Here is a 21,434-nt window from a genome sequence, read left to right as displayed (position 1 = left end):
TTACTGAGCACCTACTTTGTACAAAACACTGTATTAAGTGCTTGGGAGAGTACAATAAAATAAAAAATAAGGTCCTAATCTCAAGAAATGTATAATCTAATGGGGGAGAGAAAGAGACAGGAATGTTTCACACATAATGGAAGCAGGAGGTGAAGAGCTATTGCTGGTAATAGTGAAAGCATGGAAAAATGAATAAATGAGCAAATGATTATAGTACATAAATCAATATGTGCTAAAAGCGGCTGATGGGGTGACATGATTACTCAATCAGTCAATGTTATTAATTAAAGGAAAGCAGCAGAATTAAGATATGTGCATAAGACAAGTATATTACTTACTCGGAGGCCCAAGAGGACAGGGACTGTGTCTGACCTGCTTGACCTGTGCCTACCCCAACACTTGGTATGGTGCTTAGCACATAAGTACTTAAAGAAATATAATAATAATAATAATAATAATATTCATGATGTGGAGGCAGGGTGAGTACCCTACCAGTCTTGCCTACGGAAGGGAGAGTCAAGCAGAGGCCTACCCATTCCATTCCAAGCTTGGCCAGTGTTTAGTGAGTGGAAGGCAATCTGCTACAAGTCAAGACTCCCCTGTGCTGGGTGGAGACTCAAGTTTACTTTGCAGAAGAAGGCAATGGTAAACCACTTCTGGATTTTTACCAAGAAAGCTCTCTGGATCCACTACCAGAACAATTGCAGATGGAGGGGGGGTGTTCTGGGAGAGACACGCCCATGGTGTCGCTATGGGTCAGAAACAACTCGACAGCATAAGACAAGACAAAGGGGTGGGGTGAGTACCAAAGTGCTTAGAGGTGTAGAAGCAGAGAGCAAGAATAGATTCATTCATTCATTCAATTGTATTTATTGAGCGCTTACTGTGTGCAGAGCACTGTACTAAGCGCTTGGGAAGTCCAAGTTGGCAACATATAGAGACGGTCCCTACCCAACAGCGGGCTCACAGTCTAGAAGGGGGAGACAGACAACAAAATAAAACATATTAACAAAATAAAATAGAATAGTAAATATGTACAAGTGAAATAGAGTAATAAGAAGTAGAGTCAGGAGAGGCTTCTTGAAGGAGATTCATTCATTCAATCGTATTTATTGAGCACTTATTGTGTGCAGAGCACTGTACTAAGCGCTTGGGAAGTACAAGTTGGCAACATATAAAGATGGTGCCTACCCAACAGTGGGCTCACAGTCTAGAAGGGGGAGACAGACAACAAAACAAGACATATTAACTAAATAGAATAAATATGTACAAGTAAAATAAATGGAGTAATAAATATGTACAAACCTATATACATATATATAGGTGCTGTGGGGAGGGGAAGGAGGTAAGGCAGGGGATGGGGAGGGGGAAGAGGGGGAGAGGAAGGAGGGGACTCAGTCTGGGAAGGCCTCCTGGAGGAGGTGAGTCTGCCCGAGCTCAAGAGGCTACTTAGAGGCCTCCTCCGGGTAGTAATCCGGGAATAAAACGTTTAATCTAAGAGATGTGATTTTAGAAGGACTTTAGAGATCGGGAAAGTGGCTAACAAGCACTGAAAGCAGACACTATCTGGGTGGTTGAAAAATACTCAAGGAATGCCTTTTTAGGAGGGTCCTGAAGCTAGGGAAATGGGTGGTTTGGTGGGTGTAGGATTTCATGGGGGAAGAACTTTCAAGCAGTGAGAAGGACATTAGCCAAGGGTCAGAAGTGGGAAAAGCAACCAAAAAAATCCAATGCTTTATGATTCGCTGGTCATAGCATAGCTATGAATAGCACAGTTAATTTAAAGAACAAACTAGATACATTTTATATAAAGTGAACAAGTTTTATTTTAAAATAAAAGAAATGTGCAATGACATAGATTCTATTCTATGGGTATGCTTAAATGGAATGTAGGAACTCCCTTTTTTAGTGCTAATGCTTTGTGCCAAACCTGTGGATTTAATGGTGGCTTAGAGTCAACTACATTAGGGGATTTTTTTTTCTGTGTGAAAGAGACTTATGACCTCTCAGTGGTACTGTTGTCAAAGGTGAGAAATAATCATGAGCTAAGAACAGATCAGTTTTAGATGAACTACAGTCTTTTTCCGAAAGTAAAGCATTCCACAGAAGCCCACCTGACTTTCTGGGTCAGCAGAAAAAAATATGAAAAGATCTAAGAAATAAAAGAGAAAATAAAAAACCAAAGTTAAACGTCAGGGTTCAGGGCTCAGTTTTGAATCCATTCACCCTCACACCGTATGAGTAGGTTTAAAAACCCAAATTTATAGCCCCTCCCACACTCCAAGGCCAAAGCTGGAAGTAGTGTGTAGTGTGTAGAAACTCAATTTCTGAAAGTGTGATATACCAACCCCTGGATGACTCAATTTTGAAATTTTATATGTATGTATATATATATATATATATATATGTATTCATTCAATCGTATTGAGCGCTTACTGTGTGCGGAGCACTGCACTAAGCACTTGGGAAGTACAAGTTGGCAACATATAGAGATGGTCCCTACCCAACAACGGGCTCACAGTCTAGAAGTCTGGAAGTGTGTATGTATGTGTGTGTGTGTGTGTGTGTGTGTGTGTGTGTGTATAAGTATATGTACATATATATATATATATATATATATATATATATATATAAAACCTTTTACAGAATGATTTGAATTCATTTAGTCTGTACTTATGATGATGGTAGCTCTCTTCCTTCAAGGCCCTACTGAGAGCTCACCTCCTCCAGGAGGCCTTCCCAGACTGAGCCCCTTCCTTCCTCTCCCCCTCGTCCCCCTCTCCATCCCCCCATCTTACCTCCTTCCCTTCCCCACAGCACCTGTATATGTGTTTATATGTTTGTACATATTTATTACTCTATTTTACTTGTACATATCTATTCTATTCATTTTATTTTGTTAGTATGTTTGGTTTTGTTCTCTGTCTCCCCCTTTTAGACTGTGAGCCCACTGTTGGGTAGGGACTGTCTCTATATGTTGCCAACTTGTACTTCCCAAGCGCTTAGTACAGTGCTCTGCACACAGTAAGCACTCAATAAATACGATTGATTGATTGATTAAGCCTTTACTATGAGACAAGCACTATACTTGGAGCTAGAGTAAATGCATGATACTGAGATTGGATGCTGTCCCTGATCCATATAGGGAAAATAGTTTGAAGGAAGTACAACAGGTATTTTATCTCCATATTACAGTTGAGAAAGTTGAGGTACAGAGAAGTTACATTGCCCAAGATCACACAGCAGACAAGTGGTAGAGCTAATATTAGAACTTAGGTCTACTGGGACTGTCTCTATATGTTGCGGACTTGTACTTCCCAAGCGCTTAGTACAGCGCTCTGCACACAGTAAGTGCTCAGTAAATATGATTGAGTGAATGACTCCCATTCCCACTGGTTTTTAGGCCATGCTGCCTCCCAAATTAGCAAGCTTGTACCCAACAGCTATCAACAATATTTACTGAGCCCAGTATAGTATGTTACGTGTCTTCCAAATTGAAAGCCTGCAGAGAAATTGTAGTGTCCAGTCGCCTAAATAGCAGTGACGTCTAGACTTTCTACATAAAATTTATCAATACTTTTTAAGAAATTTCATTAGTATCACCTGTATTTCAGCTATGCATATATATGCCTATATAGAAAGAGGCATATATGTATATATAAAGCATCAAAATAGGGTCTCAAAGAATAATGCAGTTCTGCAATATGATCAATCCAAAAACTGCTTATAGCAATGTTGTAGTAACAGTAATATCCTTTAGTGAACACCTACTGAGTGCAATGCAATTTACTACACACCTGAAGCATTACACCCTCACTAGTTAAAATATGTGAAACAGATAAGAGCAAGCTGTATAAATGGGTATTGTAAGTGATCTTTAAAGAAGAAAAAAATTGGAAAATTGACCTCCTGCTGAAAAAATTGTCCAATACTGTCTTAAAACTTGCAAGAAATATATCTAGATTTGTGTACATATTTTTTATGTGTTAGATCTTACCACTTTGAAATTCACAAAAATGTGGCCTGAACTTTCTGCATGTAATTTTTGCCTTTTGTAAATGGCAGCAGCAGCCTTTATTAAGCACTTAGTATGTGCAAAGGACTGCACTAAACCCTGGCAACATATAGTAGAAGTAAAAGGTATGGTCTCTGTCCTCAGGAAGCTTACAATCCAATGGTAGAAACAAATGTACACAAATTTCAAGCATCCAGTAGGTGAGATATACTGCTTTAGGAGCCAGTCACCAGACCTGGCAGGCATCTCCTAAACAGTGTGGAGGAAGAGACCAAAAGAGGAATTGGGAAAATTTTCACTTCCACTATCTTTGGCCTATCCATTTTCATTACTGCAAATTCTCCCCCTTCTTATTCCAAAATGATAAGCCCTTGAATGATGCTATGAACCACTCAACATGCAGGGTGAGTTAGAGAGGGACCTACAGTAATAGCTTTTAATAAAAGTTTTAAATGAATTCTGAATTATTTGAACCAGTGGGAAATCCACTGATCCACAGAAACATTACTGAACATTCTCTTAAATTGGGAAATCTCAGTCAATAATATCTTTCCACTAAAGGGTCATTCTCTAGACCTGATCATTCCACAAGTGGCAATGTGCTGCAGTCCTATAAATTCACATCTCATACTCCTTAGCTGAATTCAGCATGGTCTAGGGGAAGAATTTTGGGCCTGGATATCAGGAGGCCTGGGTTCTAATTCAGACTCTGCCATTTGTCAGCTATGTGATCCTGGGCAAGTCATTTAACTCCTCTGTGCATCAGTTTACTCATCTGTAAAGTGGGGACTAAACACCTATTTTCCCTCCCCTTAGACTTATGAGCCTCATGTGGATAAAAACTATATCCAGTCTGCTTTCTGTTTTATCTGCCCAGTGCTTAGTACAGTGCTTGGCACATCCAAAAGACAAAATAAATTCATATTCAAGTAATTCACAAAGCAAGACAGGGATTATTTGCCGATGGCCTGTTCCAATTTCCAGATCTTTTCTCTCAGATCCCCGAGATGGTTATGACTCCTAAAAGGAAAAGGGCTTAAGACACTTAGGTCGATACCTATTTCTTAGAAATAAAACTATAGTTTTTCGTGTAACCTCACTTCATAACTCTATCACTTGGGCCCACCAACTTAGAAGTCTGAGGTAATTTATTTGAGAAAATGTGTTCAGTGTGACTCAAGGAACTTCCAGAAAGAAATATTTTAAAAACATCTTCTCCCTCCTAAGAAAATGATTTCTGCCCAAGAAAATGATTCTGGTTATAAATTTATGCTATTTGGTGCATCTTTTTCATCCATGCATGCATTTAATTGTTCAATCATTCGTGAGCGCTTATCATGTGTGCAGAGCCCTGACTGTGATAAGTGCTTGGAAGAGTACAATATAGCAATAAACAGACACATTCCGTGCCCACAACAAGCTTATGGTTTAGACCATGGAAAATGAAACAGAACAAAAATTGGCGTCCTTCTCTAGAGCTTCAATTGCCATCCACATTTTATCACATCTGTGGAATATTCAGGTAAATTACAACCTGAATCCCAAATATTATGCTTCGGTGAAGAGTTTAATTTCTTAATTGAAATATTATGCCACTTTAATTTTCACTTCATACCAATCATTATTGACACCTATGGTGAAGTTTCCCCTACATTACCAAGAAAATAAAATCTCAGCTCCCAGAGCACTGACAACTGATCCTCAGGAATTTGAAAGGAAATATCAAGTGGGTGTTACTTATCCACATGTAAAAGCTTCAGGGGAGACAAAGGGAATTTGTAAGGCAAATTATTGCTGGAAATTCACTTACTATTTCATACTCTTTTTCCCCAGCTACTATGCTAGGAATGATTTAGGAGACAGAATCACCTAGTCTTGATTTAAAGCAAATCTGTGAATTGCAATATTTCCACTTGCCTGGCAGATCTTTCCTGTTATCTTTGTGAAATCCTCTGCAGCAACATTTTCTCAACCCCTCCCATCTCTTACAACTTTCATGACTGGCTGATTCCATTTTGGAGGCAGCATTTTTAGGCTGCGTGGTGAGATTGGGAGCTTCAGGGAGCAAGTGATATAAGGCCCAGCAGGAAATGAGCTTTGCTGTGCCAGAGAACACTGGTAGTTGAAACCATTAATTTTATATTCTAGCATATTGTTTTTCCTATTAATCCCAATATTATAGAAAATCCATCTCAGATCCAAGTTAAGGAGGGCCTATTATGGGTAGCAGAGAACGTAAAGCCACTGAAGTTTCAGCTCTAGTGTTACATCGTTTTCCTTTTCATAGTGAGGATGTTAATAGAGGTCTCAAGGACAAGTGTCATACTGTCTTTGTTAATTCAACATTTCACAAAATATCAGAGTTTTTGCTGTTGACTTTTTCTAGTGTTTAGGTCACAGGTATCAGGAATTATATATTTAAGAGAAAGAGAGTATGTTTTCATTTGTTTCCATGCTTTTATGGAGTCCTGGTGTCTCTTTTGTGATTTTTTTTTAGACTATTATCCTTAAGGATTGGGACTGTCTTGTTCTTTCTTGGGAAATTTCTAATGCAGCATACCACTGATTAACATGGCAGTGCCCTGTACTCAGTAGATATCCTTCAAATACTGTCGACTCAAGAAATGTTTCTGCCATTGAAAACATCTTCAAGAAGTTGTATTTGGAACAAATATAAATTTGACCCAATGCATAGACCCTAGATAGGCACTACTTAGTGGGTTTGCTGGCTTATCAGAGGCCTCCGAATTGATTCTAAGATTACCCATGCTGCTGAAGAAGATTCAGTGTTCCCCTAAGGGATGTGGCTCTTGGTGGCATTTGGCCAGAGTTAGGAGATTTAAATTTGTGAATGTGGTTGTTCATTGTTTAACTATCTCCTCCAAGAGATCTACCCTGATTAAGCCCTCTTTTCCTTGATCCCTGTCCCTTCTACATCAACTATGCACTTGGATCTGTACCCTTTAAGCCCATGGTATTAACCCCAGCACTTACAAATGTATCCATAATTCATTTATATTAATGCCTGCCTCCTCCTTTAGACTGTAAGCTCCTTTTGGGCAAGGAGCATTTCTACTAATTGTGTTGTACTCTCCAAAAAACTTAGTACCTTAGTATACTTTACACAGTAATTGCTCAATAGATACTACTGAGTGACTGATTCATATCTATTGTGTAGATAAAATGCCTAGAGGATTCCTCACATCTCAGAGGGAATGCTTTAATAATAGTAATAATAATAATAATAATGATGGCATTTGTTAAGCGTTTATGATGTGCAAAGCACTGTTCTAAGTGCTGGGGAGGTTACAAGGTGATCAGGTTGTCCCACGGGGGGCTCACAGTCTTAATCCCCATTTTACAGATGAGGTAACTGAGGCACAGAGAAGTTAAGTGACTTGCCCAAAGTCACACAGCTGACAGTTGGCAGGGCCAGAGCTGTTGTTTTGATTAGTGGCAATTATTTGGCCAAACAGGGAAACTCAAAATTATAAGAAAAGTATTTGCTTGGAGAAACTATTAATTAGAGAATTGTATTTTGGGGATTGAAGAGCATAATTAGGGTTTAGTTTTTTTGGAAAGATTTATGAAGCCGCATTGAAGAATTGAAGATCTAACATATTGGAATTTTACATGGAATAATATCAGGAGAAGTGCTGAAGTATGGTTAGGGATGTTCCAAACTACAAAAATTCAGTAGTCACATTAACATTATGAAAGTTAGAGAAAAAGTGTGACCTAGTCGAAGGAGCACAGCCTGAGAGTCAGAGGACCTAGGTTCTGAACTCAGCTCTGCCACTTGCCTGCTGGGTTACCTTGGGCAAGTTGGTTAACTTTTCTGTGCCTCAGTTTGCTCATCTGTCAAATGAGAATTAAATACCCATACTCCTTTCTACTTGGGTTGTGAGCCTGGTGTAGAAAAGAAACTATTTCTGGCCTGATATCTTGCATTTATCCCAGCTTTAGTATAGTGCTTGGCACTAGTGAGCACTTAACAAGTACTACAGTTATGGTTGAAAAAATTACAATATTTGAAACAGAGCATGGTATATTCATTCATTACAGATGGTTATAAAGTGTGGGAAACTGCAGTGAAATATTTTTGCTCCTCTGGGAGCACCATGCTGCTGGCTCACATGATGTACAAGTAGCAACAATTCACACGGTGACTTGAACTCTGGCAGCACCTTCATTACCAATTAAGCATTTGTTGGGCTCCCATGTGATTTCTAAGACATTGTTGAGTATTACATCAGGTTACATTATGTGACTTTTACAAACCTGTAAAAGGCAGTACTTAATGAACCAGGTGGCCCCTTAGTGATAAAGACCCTTAGTGAGAGAGTCTTTGGGTGAAATGGAAATGAACATTATGTGAACAGCATGAAAAATGAGTAAAGAGAAAAAAATATTTATTAATGGAAAGAGGAAGTGAAAAGAAAAAAGATATATAATTTATTCCTTAGAGGCTTTCTTTCCCTTTCTCTTTCTGAAAAGTATAGATAGCTAAACAATAAAATGATACATTCATAGACTAATTATGATAAAATGAGACAAGGTCAATGGAAGAAATATTGTGATAATTCCAACAAATCCCAACTTATCAAATTTTACTCAGTGTGCCTGAGTATACATATTATAGGGTGATATTAAGTGGGAATCAGCAAAAACATGGACACTGATCTGCACAATCTTAATTTTAAAAGGTGTCCCTGGTTTTTTCTTCTAGTTTAAGAAAATTTTTCTCTCATAGGTCAATTCAAAGTTTCATATGGAATTAATTAAGTAAAAATGCTGGATTTTTATGTTATAATGCCCCCTTCATGTTTTCTATGCACTTTTAAATGTACATTAATTTGTTTAATGATCCTATGAATCTTATACAGCCACGTAATGCTCTAGGACACTCAGAACTACTACAAATTTCTAGAGCTGCAGAGCAAAAAACGAGGGAGGAAGGTTCTGAGGGAATCCAGAAATAGAGCAAGGAGGTGAACAGGCCTGAGAAGGTGCAGCCATTAATCTTCTGGTAATAACTGAAGGGCTACTGAACTACAGCAGGTCTGTACTCAAGGAAGAGATACTTTGAGGGTGTGTTAATGCTGAAAAGGCAGGAAAAGTGTAAGTCATATAAGAACATCCCCAATATTTGGAGAGCGTGAGGTGTCTCGTGAACGAATTAGGGAGGCTCAGAACTTAGCATGTGTGTAAATAAGAATGTTTTGGAGAATTTAAAATGGCTAGGGTTGTGCCACGGAGAATGGCATGGTTTAAAATATTGAATGCATGAATGATGAGAAGCAGCACGGCTCAGTGGAAAGAGCACGGGCTTTGGAGTCAGAGGTCATGGGTTCGAATCCCGACTCCGCCACTTGTCTGCTGTGTGACCTTGGGCAAGTCGCTTAACTTCTCTGAGCCTCAGTTCCCTCATCTGTAAAATGGGGATTAAGACTGTGAGCCCCACGTGGGACAACTTGATCACCTTGTATCCCCCCCAGCGCTTAGAACAGTGCTCTGCACATACTAAGCATTTAATAAATCCCATTATTTAGGGAGAAGCAGCGTGGCTCAGTGGAAAGAGCCCGGGCTTTGGAGTCAGAGGTCATGGGTTCGAATCCCAGCTCCACCACATGGCTGCTGTGTAACCTGGGGCAAGTCACTTAACTTCTCTGAGCCTCAGTGACCTCATCTGTAAAATGGGGATAAAAACTGTGAGCCCCATGTGGGACAACCTCATCGCCTTGTATCCCCCCCAGTGCTTAGAACAGTGCTTTGCACATAGTAAGCACTTAACAAATGCCATTATTATTATTATATTTTAGACTGTGAGCCCACTGTTGGGTAGGGACTGTCTCTATATGTTGCCAACTTGTACTTCCCAAGCGCTTAGTACAGTGCTCTGTGCACAGTAAGCGCTCAATAAATATGATTGATTGATTGATGAGTAATAAATTTGTGAGATATTACCTAATACATTGACCAATGGTGTTTCATTAGGACATGGTGGTAAATATACTCCAAGAGAATTTTGTTCTTTTTGTTCATATTTTCCTTTTGAAGGTGAAACTACCTAGTTAAAATCCCATGCAAGAAATAACTTTTCAAATAAGCACATACAAAAATATTTGCTACCTTATGAGTTTATTTTCATGTCACACATTACACAGCATTTTGTCAAATCCCAAAACAGCCAGTAATTTGAATTTTTTATTGAAATAATAAAGGCAAGTTAAATATTTCCCTTTGGATTAAAGTACCATGAACTTGAAAGGGTTTGCAAAGTGGAAACAGGTGTAGTCAACTGTTTAGATATTTTTAAAATTGTTTGACACTTTGCAATAGTTTGATCCACAACTGAAATTTGACATTACTATAAGCAAAATAGGACCATAAATCACTTTGGACAGCACGTTGTTGTCTTAATTCTTTCACACTGGAAGAATCAATTGACTGTAACATTGTTACCTATCTACAGTTCAAAATAATTCATGCACTTAAAGTACTTTGTAGAAAATAATACCATGTAATTTATAATATTCAATATTATTTCACAATATTAGTTATTGAAATTCAACTCTGTCAAAATATGTGTAAAAACATTTCAGGGATTTTGCATAGATAATGCTATATACAGTTTCTTCCTTTTCCTGAAGTTCTTCTTCAGAAATTTCTTGCACTTAATTCATTAATTCTGGATATTGGTCTACATTGTTGCGTCTACATTTCAGAGACAGTAGAAAAATTGTACAGTTCTAGAAATATTTTAAACCAAAAAGTCTGTGACCCTAACTAAATAAAATTAATCATGTAAATATGAAAGAGCAGCACTTAGTATAGCAAGGTTATCAGTTAGTTATCAGAAGCCGCTGTGCATGCATTGTGCTTCTGTTGTTCTCAGCAAGAGCTTAGTACAGCGCAATGCACTCAGTAGTTGTTCAGTAAATGCCTTCATCATGATATTAATAATTATTATTATTATTATTATGGTATTTATCAAGCATTTATTATGTGCCAAAGCACTGTTCTAAGCACTGGGATAGGTACAAGGTCCCTGTCCCATATGAGGCTCACAGTCTTGATCCTCATTTTATAGATAAGGTAACTGAGGCACAGAGAAGTTGAGACTTGCCCATCATCACACAGCAGATATGTAGCTCACCTCCTCCAGGAGGCCTTCCCAGACTGAGCCCCTTCCTTCCTCTCCCCCTCGTCCCCCTCTCCATCCCCCCATCTTACCTCCTTCCCTTTCCCACAGCACCTGTATATATGTATATATGTTTGTACATATTTATTACTCTATTTATTTATTTTACTTGTACATATCTATTCTATTTATTTTATTTTGTTAGTATGTTTGGTTTTGTCTCCCCCTTTTAGACTGTGAGCCCACTGTTGGGTAGGGACTGTCTCTATATGTTGCCAATTTGTACTTCCCAAGCGCTTAGTACAGTGCTCTGCACACAGTAAGCGCTCAATAAATATGATTGATGATGATGATGATGTAGGCAGAGCCAAGATAAGAGCTGGCAGTACCCTGCTCTGCACACAGTAAGTGCTCAAAAAATGCAGTTGAATGGATACCCATATAGCGGCTCAAGGCCTTAATCCCCATTTAACGGTTGGAGTAACTGAGGCACAGAGAAGTTAAGTGACTTGCCCAGGGTCACAAAGCAGACAAGTGGCGGAGCTGGAATTAGAACCCACATCCTCTTACTCCCAAGCCCATGTTCTTGCCACTAAGCCATGGTATTCAGCCCAAGGTTTGGCAGAAAGATTGTGGAAAAACCTAGCTTGAAGAGCAGTGAGTGAGAATTCTGGGAAATGGTCAGCAGAGTCAAGATCCATCCTTTTTAGTCTTTCAGGCCCTCATGACTCCCTTCTCCTTGGGGTACCACTCTCCAAATACCTCTACTTCTATTTTCAACAGCTTTGCTCCTACAATGGGAAACAACTTGCTCAGTGGAAAGAGCACGGGCTTTGGAGTCAGAGGTCGTGGGTTCAAATCCCAGCTCCACCACTTGTCTGCTGTGTGACTTGGGGCAAGTCACTTAACTTCTCTGGTCCTCAGTTCCCTCATCTGTAAAATGGGGATGAAGACTTTGAGCCCCAAGTGGGATAACCTGATTACCTTGTATCTACCCCAGCGCTTAGAACAGTGCTTGGCACAAAGTAAGCACTTAACAAATATCAACATTATTATCATTATTATTACAATGGCCTCTACCTCTATCCTCATTCTCTGTTCTGCCATTTGACAAGTGGTCCATCATATTTATAATGAATGTCTTATCTCAAATTTCAAGGGACCAAAATCCATTTTGTGTTTTTTCTCCCTATATTTTTGATGGGAAAATAAAAACACAGCTTATATTTCCCAAGACCCATTGAAAGTGCATGGAAGAGTAAAAAATAAATGCAAATTTTTGATTCCCAGGCCTCTGTGCTTTTCACTGAATAATACTCCCTCTCTATTCTAAATATCCTCTTCTGATTTCTTTCAGCCTTTTCAAAACATTAGTATTCACGCTGAAATGGCTTGGTCTTGCTAGAAGCCCAGAAGCAATTTGTTATTGGCGTAGTTAAGTAATAGTAACAATAGTAAAACCCATTTGTCTCTGTCTGAAAAAGGTATTTTAACATGAGTCAAAAAACGTTTTTCATCCATCAAGGACATTTTATGAAGTCATTTGCTGTTGGATAGCCCAAAGGGTATCTTTTAAAACTTTAAACTTGGCACACATTCAGTACCAAGTCCTCAGGGAAGAAGAATATGTGGGTTGTTAACAGTTCAAAGCTTCATTTCCTTTGCAATGTACAGCTATTGGTTTCAGATCCCTGGAAATGGGTTATTTTTTCAGAATTTTTTCCTTCTTTACATGCCCAAATAGCTCTTCAGTCCGGAACTTCCTGCACAGTGTTTAACAGTAAAATTTGTAATTTTACCATTCTTTAAGACAATACCACTGTGCCTGTATTTTATCCAAATTTTATACTTTCCTACAGGACAATCGTATTTGAGAAATATGCATTGATATAATTATTGTTTTTCTTCCACTTCAGGATGAAAAGTTCCCAAATTCTCACAAAACCCATGAGGCAGATTTAGAAAGCTGAACATTTTGAGAAGCAGCGTGGCTCAGTGGAAAAGAGCACGGGCTTTGGAGTCAGAGGTCATGGGTTCAAATCCCGGCTCCGCCAATTGTCAGCTGGGTGACTGGGCAAGTCACTTAACTTCTCTGTGCCTCAATTACCTCATCTGTAAAATGGGGATTAAAACTGTGAGCCCCCTGTGGGACAACCTGATCACCTGGTAACCTCACCAATGCTTAGAACAGTGCTTTGCACATAGTAAGTGCTTAACAAATACCATTATTATTATTATTATATTAGTCAGGTTTTTAGCGATCTAAGCATTCACATATCAAGAGTATGTAGCTCGCCATCAATGTTTTTACCAGTGCACCTTATACCAGCTAGGATTTATAACCATAAAGTAGCATGGGAAACAACCTGGTCTAGCGAAAAGACTATAGGTCTGAAAGTAAGAAGACCTGGGTTTGAATCTCAGCTCTGCCAGTTGTCTGCTGTGTGACCTTGGGCAAGGAAGTCACTTAGCTTCTCTGTACCTCAGTTTTCTCCTCTGTATAGTGGGCACTCAGTACTTATTTTCCCTCCTACTTAGACTGTCAGTCCCGTGTGGGACAGGGATGGGGTCCAACTTGTTTATCTTGTATTTACCCCATTACTTAATATGCAGTGTTTAAAAAAAATAGCACAGTTAATATAACAATAAATGCAGAGAAGGCTGAAGGAAGCACATGAAGTATAACCTTTAAGAAATATGTACAAATCAGAAGTTATCTTGTCCATAATTGAGAACAAATATGATCGTTTTAAAACCTCCCAGGTCATAATAATAATAATAATAATAATAATGGCATTTATTAAGCGCTTACTATGCGCAAAACACTGTTCTAAGTACTGGGGAGGTTACAAGGTGATCAGGTTGTCCCCCGGGGGGGCCTCACAGTCAATCCCCATTTTACAGATGAGGGAACTAAGGCACGGAGAAGTGAAGTGACTTGCCCCAAGTCACACAGCTGAAAAGTGGCAGAGCCGGGATTTGAACCCATGACCTCTGACTCCAAAGCCCGGGCTCTTTCCACTGAGCCACGCTGCTTCTCTAGAAGAATAAAAGAAGAGTTTATCATTTATGTACCAGGGATTTGTTGGGAAGTGCGGTTTTTGTTTGGTTTCTTGGAAACTCAAGGTTCCAAGAAAGAGTAAAGAGTGAGAATCTGGACTGACAATTGAACTTGACTCAACCGCTTCAATTACTTAAAACACACACTCTCTCGCTCTCTCTCTCTCACTTCTAGAAATAGGATCAGTTCTCCAAAGTTATGTATGAATTCTTTCTGAGAAAATTTTAATTGAAGCCTTCCAAATAAACTGTCCCTCATCATTCCTCTTGTGCCCCCTTAATACCTAAGACTTTGTATTATGTTGCATCAATTAAACATCAAAAATGATCTTCTTCTGCAACGTGATTTAGTTTTAGGCAAAGCAATGCACTGTACACTCAGTCATTGTTACCTGTTTCAGGTTCTTTACCCCATAACATTAGCAGCATGTTTAAAATTACCTCATGGGGAATAATGTGGGACAATTATTTTAAAAATTTCAAAAGCTGACTACTTCAGATCCTCTTTTTCACAGCAGTGTGCCATTTTACTGGAAAAACTTGGCTTCCATTCAGTACTTCAAAGCTTATTTAAATGCAAATTGCAACCTTAAATACTTTTCCTACCAATATACTATTATTACTTGGAGACATAAGCATTTTAATAAAACTAAGCTAATACGAAATTTATTAGGTGGGTGTTTTCTCTTAGTTCATGGCCTTTCACAAACTCAATTTAATCAAGAATAGTTTACCTAAAGTGAATATATGTGATTTATCTGGAAGAAAAGCCTTGCTATGTATCTATAAACCTGAAGCTTATTCAACTCCCAGTGAGGGTAGAGTCTCAGGAGGAGAAAGACAATTCTCATAGAAGGAGACTGAAGAGAAATGATGGGAGCCAGGTGATTTGAATGTTCCCTCTGAAACAAAATTAATTTGATCATTTGAGAGAGGCCTATATGGATAAAAGGAGAAGCTGAAAAAAAAGGGTTTTGAAGTGAAACACCAAACCCTTTGAGATTCAGCTACTTTGGGGCTTGAGTTGAGTCATTTTCCCTTTAACCTTTTCCAAACTTACCATGTCTAAGATCCTCAAAGAAAAAGTCTTTTCAAAACATTGAAATTTTAAGAAAAATGGAAAAGCCGATGTAGGGACAGGTGGGTAATGTCTTTGGGTGAAAAAATCCTCCAATTGCCTTTCAACTATCTAGTGCCAAGTGGTGTCATCTCTACTTTAACTTAGACAGTTTTATGAGCTACATGTTGCAAATACTATATTGACTGATTGTGGGTACATGATAGTTTTGCGGCTTTGCTAGTCTACGACTCCCATGACAAATAAGAGGCTCTGGGGGAATCACTGTTCAGATTACTGAAGCAGCATGGCCTAGTGGATAGAGCATGGGCCTAGGAATCAGAAGGTCAGGGTTTCTAATGCTGATACTGCCACGTCTGCTGCATGACCTTGGGCAAGTCACTTAACTTCTCTGTGTCTCAGCTCCCTTTTCTGTAAAATGAGGATTAAGACTGTAAGCCCTATGTGGCAATTATGATAATAATGATGGCATCTGTTAAGCACTTACTATGTGCCAAGCACTGTTCTAAGCGTTGGGGTGGATACAGGTTAATTAGGTTGTCCCATGTGGGGCTCACTAAGCCATGCTGCTTCTCTGGTTTAGGGACTTTGTCCAACCTGATTATATCTATATCTATATTTATCTATATCTATCTATATCTGTATATATCTATATCTACAGATATAGATATATAGATACAGATCTATCTATCTATATATATATATATATATATATATATATAAGATATATATATATATACCCCAGCGCTTAGAAAAGTGCCTGCCACATAATGAACACTTAACAAATGCCATAATCATTATTATTATTACTATTCTTCCAATTCAATTAATAATAAGATCTTACTATGTATCAAGTACATAGTGGATACAGGGTAATTAGGTTGTCCCACGTGGGGCCCACTAAGCCACACTTCTTCTCTGGTTTAGGGACTTTGTCCAACCCATTATCATATATATATATATATATATATATATATATATATATACCCCAGTGCTTAGAAAAGTGCCTGCCACATAATGAACACTTAACAAATGCCATAATTATTATTATTATTGCTATTCTTCCAATGAAATTAATAATAAGCTCTTGCTATGTATCAAGTACATAGTGAATTCCAATTAATCAGGTAGGACACAGTCCCTGTCCCCCTTGGGGCTCCCAGTCAAATAGGAGGGAAAATAGGTATTGAATTCCCATTTTGCAGATGAGGAAACTAAGGCACAGAGAAATTAAGTGATTTGACCACAGTCACACAGCTGGCGAGTGGCAAAGGTGGAATTGGAATGCAGGTCCTTTGACTCCGAGGCCCATGCTCTTTCCACTAGACCACTTATGGCTTATGATCTATCCCTCCCACACCCTTCTCGGATTGATTTCCACAGGCAGGATCTGATTGGCAGGTGGATCATTGTTCATTGTTTAGCATGATCTAACTAGGGGAAAATTTGCCTGTGGAGTCCCCCACACCAATAATGCAGTGCCTGATGGTTTTGAACATGGGAGGGTGGATATTGTGGGCACTCTGTATCTTCCTTCTCCTGGCAACAGAATACTCTGTTTCCCAGGCCTCAATCAGCCAATCATGTTTATTGAGCACTCACTGCGTGCAGAGCACTGCACTAAGCATTTCAGAGAGCACAATATACGGAATTGGCAGAAATGTTCCCTGCCCACAAGAAGCTCACAGTCTAGAAATTTCCTGCCCACAAATCCGGTGCCCTTCCTGTAGTAGAAGTCAAAGTTTTGGAGGAGATATTGGAAACTGTGAGAGGCTTTTTCCTAGCAGGAGTCACAGTTTGGATGTGACCAGGATGGTGTCCGAGCAGAATCTGACTCTCTGTTATTTGTCCTCTGTGTACTGCTGTGATGGAAACCCAGCATTAGGTTTTGTGGAGCCGAAGAAAGTTTTAGAACAGCATGAGCTTCCCCGAATTCCTCTCCTCCCTCCCCTGGGGCACCCTCGGTCATTGTCTATGTTAAGTTGAAATAGGCTTCCATCACTCAAGTCCATCTTCCTGCTGTAAATGATATCAGCATTAAAATTCAATAAGCCTATCCCCAAAGAGGCATTTCTTAGGAAGCACTTATTCTTATTTTTCAGTAATTAAGGGTCTGCTTGACCTGAGGTTATTTTTATGCTCGCATCATAAAGATACGTTGCTCGTAGCAGCTCTCCTGCCGAATAATTGTTTCCTAGCTCCTGCCTGCTTCTTGATTCCACTGACTCCAGTCAACTCCAGAGCTGAAACTAATTCCCTTTTTAGCCTTTGTCTCATTTCTGTCCTTCAATTTATCAATGGCCTTCTGGCATAAATCCTTGTTTCGACCCTAAATTCTCGTTTTCTCCTGTGCTGTCTTAACTCCTAGCCTCGGTAGTTTAACAGGGTGGCTCAGTGGAAAGAGCACGGGCTTGGGAATCAGAGGTCATGGGTTCTAATCCCAGCTCCACCACATGTCTGCTGTGTGACTTTGGGCAAGTCACTTCACTTCTCTGTGCCTCAGTTACCTCATCTTGTAAAATGGGGATTAAGACTGTAAGCCCCATGTGGGACAACCTGATTGCCTTGTATCTACCCCAGTGCTTAGAACAGTGCTTGACACATAGTGCGCGCTTAACAAATACCATTATTATTATTATTATTATTTAACCCAACATGACACATTGAAGCTGCTTTGCTTTTCTGCAGTCTTTTCCTTGTCTTGTCTTATGCCATAGAGTCTTTTCCAGCTCTGGGTATAGTGTGAGGCATCTAAAATGGCTATAGTATTTGTGGAAAAAGGCATTAGAATAAGTTATTTAAGAGAACATACATTTTGCTGAGGAGGAAATGAAAAGTGATTCTAAGCCTAGCACTTCAGTATGGCAAACTCAGCCCATCTTCCCAGGGAATGAACGAATAGTGTTAATAGCAGGATCCAATTTATAAAGTGCTAAGCGGATATTATCAAGAGGAAAGGAGATAATTAATCTTCAAGTAGAACAATGAGACATCAGCTGCAGTATTATCACAGCCCCACATTCCACAACTCTGGAGGTGCTTTCTTTGCCTTCCAATACATTAATCAAAGACCATCCAGAATTAGGATGCTTAATTATTTGCAAAGATTTTTTTGTGTATTTTCAATCTCTGCAGGAAGACAATGTGATTGTGTAAAAAAATTATATTTTTATTTACATTTTTTCTGTGTTTGTTAAACACTTACTACGTGCCAGGCACCATTCTAAGCACTGGGGTAGGTACAAGTTAATCAGGTTGGATTTTCTATCTATGCAGGAAGACATTGATTGTGTAAAAATGCTTGTATTTCCAGCTATCCATTGTATTCCAAGCTTTGTAGAAATATCAATAATAATAATAATAATAATGGCATTTATTAAGCACTTACTACGTACAAAGTACCGTTCTGAGTGCTAGGATGGTTAGCAGAGTTGCTCAGTGGAAAGAGTCCGGGCTTTGGAGTCAGAGGTCATGGGTTCAAATCCCAGCTCCTCCATGTGTCTGCTGTGTGACCCTGGGCAAGTCACTTAACTTCTCTGCACCTCAGTTACCTCATATGTAAAATGGGGATTAAGACTGTGAGCCCCCGTGGGACAACCTGATCACCTTGCATCCCCCCCAGTGCTTAGAACAGTGCTTTGCACATAGTAAGCACTTAACAAATGCCGCTATTATTATTATTATTATTATTATTATTATTATTATTATTATTATTATTATTACAAGGTGACCAGGTTGTGTGATCAGGTTGTCCCACAGGGGGCTCACGTTCTTAATCCCCATTGTACAGATGAGGGAACTGAGGCACAGAGAAGTGAAGTGACTTGCCCAAAATCACGCAGCTGACAATTGGCAGAGGCAGAATTCAAACCCATGACCTCTGACTGCAAAACCCGTGCTCTTTCCACTGAAGGAAGGATTGTAGAAGGAAATCAGTGCAGTAAGATAGGAGAGGGCAAGGTGACTGGCTGCTTTAAAGAAAACCGAATCCAAGTGCCAGAAAGAGAAGCAGTGCACATAGCTGAAACTTTGCTTTCCTGATGGCGCAAAATATTTTCCTTCATATAATTGATACGATGTTAATCAGAACTAACCCTCGATTTGGACCCCGACTACCATAATTTCTCCATGTATTCCATCTGCTTTGTAACTGGCCAGCTCTATAGCTTCCTAGATGTTTTAGGAGAAAATTGTCATCGTCTTCATTATGATTCTCAAGAAACTGATGACAAGGGAGTGCGAGGAATTCATTGTAAACATGAGGATTAGCTTAAGAATCAACAAGGTTAATATGTGGAGCTCCCATTTTTTCAGACCATTGATTACCACCGGTTTACACTTCTTCTGCCATATTAGGGTCTGAAATAAAACTCTTCCAAAACTTGGAGGAAATCCTAAAATGTTTTGAGGAGGATATTACTACAAGTTAGACTGCATGATTTGGAGTTGGCAGAAGGATTTAAGATAATTTTCTAATAGTGGGATGGTGCTAATAGTTTTCCTTTTTTCTGGTGCTTGATTTGAAGGTATATATAACGCAGTACATATGCATGTTCTTTTCAAAGATTTCCAAAGGTTCTATTTAATTAGACTGAAAAATAATACAATTTTAGAGTTATTTTTAAAACTTGAGTAATCTGGGTCCAGTCCAAAGTTGCTGCATTGTTCAAAGTGCATTTCCTCCTTTCTGGAATGGATACCAGGATTATGTATTCTGGGACATTTGAATATAAAGACCCAAAGGGACCAAGCCTTGGAACAGCTGTTTTCTGGGCCTGACTTCTTGTAAATATTAAATCTATTTTTTCCCAATTTCAGGCCAGCACATATGGATGCAATACTAGTGGGGCATCCCATTTTAAAATATCACTATAGTTAATATATTTGGGTTCATTTAAAGTTTAGAGTCAGCAGTCGTGTTCTCCAGTTGGCAAACATCCATGTAAGATAATTCAATGGTTGCTGCAGTGACAACAGTGTTTTGGACCTAACGAGTCTTTCCATTACTGAAAATCAACAAGGGTAAGGATGAATCTTTCATATCATCCTTAGTGTGTACGTGTAATCTTAAAAATCATCATCCTTATCAATTGCACAAACAAAAAAGGATTCTTGTACTTTAACAGAACACATATTTTCCAAAGGAATTAGGGGCAGCGGTGTTTGGGGACTTCAGAAAGTTTGAAAAAGTTTGAAAGACCCATGTGATGGGGTAGGAGATTCCAGGGCTTGCCTGCTCCCATTCTCAGTGTGGTGAAGTCATTTCACTTTGCATTTTTCTGTTTTCTCTTTGGTATTTGCTAATGCTTCACTTCACAAAGCAAGTTCAGGTGACAGATTTACCCCACAATTACAGCACTAAGCAATCCCTGTTTTTAAGTATAAACTAATTAGTTGGGCTATTTTTTTTTTGTTAGAGCTATGTTCTTGTGCAAGCAAACTCTGGTTTGTACTTTGTTAAATGTTTCTACTTTTAAGACAAGCCGTGGACTCTCTCATTTCTTTCCCAGTGTACCTATCTCCCCTACAACTTTTCTATTGTGAGTTCCAGAGTCCATGTCTTAAATACCGCGTTAGTACAATCAGTCATCCTATCCCAACTGGATTACTGCATCAGCATCCTTTCTGACCACCCAACCTCCTGTCTCTTCCCACTTCAATCTATACTTCATTCTGCTGCCCGGCTTATCTTTCTACAGAAATGTTCTGGGCAAGTCACCCCCCTCCTCAAAACTCTCCAGTGGTTGTGGTTGCCTATCAACCTCCGTATCAAGCAAAAACTCCTCACTAGTGGCTTCAAAGCTCTCCATCACCTTGCCCCCTCCTTCCTCACCTCGCTTCTGTCCTTATGAGCGGCGTGGCTCAGTGGAAAAAGCACGGGCTTTGGAGTCAGAGGACATGGGTTCAAATCCCGGCTCTGCCGATTGTCAGCTGTGTGACTTTGGACAAGTCACTTAACTTCTCTGTGCCTTAGTTACCTCATCTGTGAAATGGGGATTAGGACTGTGAGCCCCCTGTGGGACAACCTGATCACCTTGTAACCTCCCCGATGCTTAGAACAGTGCTTTGCACATAGCAAGTGCTTAATAAATACCATTATTATTATTATTATTATTATTATTATTATTATTATTATT

Source organism: Tachyglossus aculeatus, chromosome 24, assembly GCF_015852505.1.
Source record: "Tachyglossus aculeatus isolate mTacAcu1 chromosome 24, mTacAcu1.pri, whole genome shotgun sequence".
Classification (NCBI taxonomy): domain Eukaryota; kingdom Metazoa; phylum Chordata; class Mammalia; order Monotremata; family Tachyglossidae; genus Tachyglossus; species Tachyglossus aculeatus.
The sequence above is the reverse complement of the archived record's forward strand: the minus strand, read 5'-3'. Positions refer to the sequence as shown.